Genomic DNA, 3,862 nt, shown 5'->3' with positions numbered 1-3,862 from the left:
CCAGCTCCTGGTAACCACTTTTTTTACTTTCTATCTATGAATTTTACTACTCTGGGTACCATGTGTAAGTGGTACACAATATACAATATAAGTGGTATACAGATACACAATATTTTTCCTTCTGTGTCTGGCTTATTTCACTTATCATAATGTCTTCAAGATTCATCTATATTGTATTATATGTCAGAATTTTATTCCTTTTTAAGGCTGAATAATATTCTATAATATGTATATACCACATTTTGTTTATCCATTCATTCCTTGATAGATAGTTGGGTTGTTTCCACCTTTTTGCTATTGTGGATAATGCTGCTGTAAACATCAGTGTAATATCTTTCCAAACCCCTGCTTTCAATTCTTTTGGGTATGTACCTAGAAATGGAGTTGCTGGATCATATATTAATTGTATGTTTAATTTTTTTAAAGATTTGATTTATTCATTTGAGGGAGAGAGAGACACAGAGAGCACAAGCAGGGGGAGAGGCAGAGGGAGAAAGAGAAGCAGATTCACCTCTGAGCTGGGAGCCAGACGTGGGGCTCGATACCAGGACCTGGAGATCACAACCTGAGCTGAAGGCAGACACTTAACTATCTCAGCCACCCAGGTGCCCTTGTATGTTTAATTTTTGAGGAAACATCATAATGTTTTCCGTAGTAGCTGCACCATTTTACATTCCCATAAGCAATGCACAAGGTTTCCAATTTCTTCACATCCTCAACAATACTTGTTATTATCTGTTTTTTTGATAATAGCCATCCTAATGGGTAGGAAGTAGTATCTCATTATGGTTCTGATTTGCATTTCCCCCATGATTTGTAATGCGCATTTTTTCATGTGTTTATTGATCATCTGTATATTTTCTTCAGAGAAATGTCTATTCAAGTCCTTTGCCTATTTTTAAATCTGGTTACTTGTTTTTTGTTGTTGTTGAGTTGTAAGAGTTTTTGTTTATTTGTTTGTTTTTTAGATTTTATTTCTTTATTTGACAGAGAAAGTGAGAGAGCATGAGCAGGGGGAACAGTAGACTGAGAGGGAGAAGCAGGCTCCCCGCTAAGCAGGGAGCCTGAGATGGGCTCCATCCCAGGACCCTGGGATCATGACCAGAGATGAAGGCAGACAGTTAGCCATTGGAGCCACCCAGATGTCCCAAGTTGTAAGAGCTCTTTATATATCATGGATGTTATCCTCTTATATATATGGTTTGCAGATATTATTTCCCATTCAGTAGGTTGCCTTTTCACCGTGTTGATTGCTTCCTTTGCTCCACAATTTTTAAGTTTGATGTAGGCTCATTTGTCTATTTTTGCTTTTGTTGCTTGTACTTTTGGTGTCATGTCTAAGAAATAATTGCCAAATCTGTGTCATGAAGATATTCTCCTATGTTTTCTTCTAGGAGTTTTATAATATCAGGTCTTAAATTTGGGTCTTAAATCCATTTTGACTTAATTTTTGTATGTGGTATAGGGTAGGAGTCCAACTTCATTTTTTTGCATATGGATATCCAGTTTCCCCAGAACAATTTGTTGAAAAGACTATTCTTATTGAATGGTTTTGGCATTCCTGTCAAAAATCAATTGATCATCTGTGCAGAGGTTTATTTCTGGGTTCTCTGTTCTATTCTATTGATCTAAAGGTCTGTCTTTATGCCAACACCACATTGATTATTGTAGCTTTGTACTAAGTTTTAAAATCAGGAAGTGTGAGACTTCCAACTTTTTTTTTTCCAGATTATTTTGGTTCTTCAGCGTCCCTTGAAATTCCATATGAATTTTGGGATAAATTTTTCTATTTCTGCAAAAAACATCATTGGAATTTTGACAGGGATCTCATCAATCTATAGTTCACTTCCGGTAGTATTGACATCTTAGCTACATTAAGTCTTCCAAACCTGATTTTTATGTATTGATTTCATATCCTACAACTTTGCTGAATTAGTTTATTAGTTCCAAAAGGTTTTTTGTGGAATCTTTAGGTTTTTCTACATATTAGAGCATGTCATTTGTGAACAGAGATGATCTTACTTCTTACTTTCCAGTTTGGGTGCTTTTAATTTATTTTTCTTATCTAACTGCCCTGGATAGAACTTTATGTCTAATTGAAGTGGTGAAAGTGGGCAAACTTGTCTTGTTCCTGATCTGAGAGGAAAGATTTTAGTCTTTCACCATTAAGTATGATGTCAGCTGTGGGTTTTTCACATTGTACTTTTAAAAGCCCCTGATTATTTACCTATCCTAACGCTAGCAAGAAAAGCCAAGAAACTCTATCCCCCAGATTTCACCTCCAAGATGCATAAATTGGGGAAATTCTTTTCTCAAGGTTACCAAACTATCTCAGAGTTCCTGGCCAACCTATAAGGCAGAGTTCCTTTCTCACCTAAAAGACTGGAGACCCTGTTAGCCAAGAATCAAACCAGTTTTCTTCAGTGTGTTCTTTAGAGTCAACTTTAATTCTCTAACTATAGCTGGTCATACCTGATTAAATGAAAATCATTCTCAAATGATTAAATGAAAATCATTCTCAAATATGGTATTTCAGGCAAGGCCTTAGTTGCATAACCAGTTTCTAATTATATCCTGTTAAAAAGGAGCGCACACTTTTTGGCTGGTTTCCAGAGCATTTATTCTTTCCCAGTAGGGAGGGTACAGGGGTCCAGTGGTCTGAGGGGTCCAGACCCTTACGTGTACCACATGAAGCCATAGTTAGCATTGAGTATCTCCTTGTTCATGTACAGCCCATGAGCTCACCCATCATGGGGGTCACCCAGTGCACTGTGTAGAACACAGGCTTGCCCACCTTCCAGTCAGGCACATTCTTCATGCTGATGGCCTCCTTCTCCATCTTCAGGACTCTCCCATCCTTCTCTGTTTGCAACAGTGGCATCAGCACGATGCAGGCCTCCAAGTCCTCAATCTGCAGTTGCCTGACTTCATGGTTCCACTTCATCTTGCTCTAGTATCTTTTTTTTTAAGATTTTATTTATTTATTCGACAGAGATAGAGACAGCCAGGGAGAGAGGGAACACAAGCAGAGGGAGTGGGAGAGGAAGAAGCAGGCTCATAGCGGAGGAGCCTGATGTGGCTTGATCCCATAACGCCGGGATCACGCCCTGAGCCGAAGGCAGACGCTTAACCGCTGTGCCACCCAGGTGCCCCTTGCTCTAGTACCTTAAGAGCGATGTCCCAATGCCCACAGCAAACATCCTGTAGTCCGACAGGTTCCACCTGTAGTCGATGGGGCCATACCCCGCCCCCCGGGTGGGGACATGTCCTATTTCACCTTCATTGTTACCATGCTCCAAGGAGCACACATTATTACTGAATCTGTGCAAATCATTATATTGCAATTAAAAGTAAGAAGACCCAATTAGAGTTTGTAAATTCTACAGAGGGTTGTGGGTCAGTGAGAAAAAAAGTCATTTACAAATGTTTTATTTCAATTTACAAATGCAGTAAGTAGTAAATTGTTATGGGTTATAGATAGTGTCAGAAAGATGTAGGGCCACATTATAGATCCAGAACATAGATTAAAACAGTATCAACAATATTCCAAACAAAAACTACAATCATCCCTCATCAGGTCATTCAGTCCTATATGATTAACTCTTGTTCTGCTGGATCTTAGGTTAGTAGTCTCATGGACCCATCTGCTTCTCAACTAAAAAAGCATCCTGAAAATCATGACTCAGTCCATTGGTATGGTTTAAGTTGCTGAAGCAAAGACTTCAGAAGTCCATATCCACAAATGTACTCTTTCAAGTGTTAGACTAAACCATCTAGCATACTCCTTTTTGGGGAAACAGCTCCTTTCTAGCACCACAACAACTCTGCATGTATCCACATTGGCCATGTAGGCTAGACTCAA

General features: G+C 38.9%; 1 pseudogene; it reads right to left on the bottom strand.

Moving 5' to 3' along the window:
• Window positions 1-2,675: 2,675 nt before the first annotated feature.
• LOC117797425 lies at window positions 2,676-3,292 on the bottom strand (annotated as a pseudogene).
• Between the last annotated feature and the right edge of the window lie 570 nt (window positions 3,293-3,862).

Source organism: Ailuropoda melanoleuca, chromosome X (assembly GCF_002007445.2).
Source record: "Ailuropoda melanoleuca isolate Jingjing chromosome X, ASM200744v2, whole genome shotgun sequence".
In the NCBI taxonomy this organism is placed as follows: domain Eukaryota; kingdom Metazoa; phylum Chordata; class Mammalia; order Carnivora; family Ursidae; genus Ailuropoda; species Ailuropoda melanoleuca.
The sequence above is the reverse complement of the archived record's forward strand: the minus strand, read 5'-3'. Positions and strand labels throughout refer to the sequence as shown.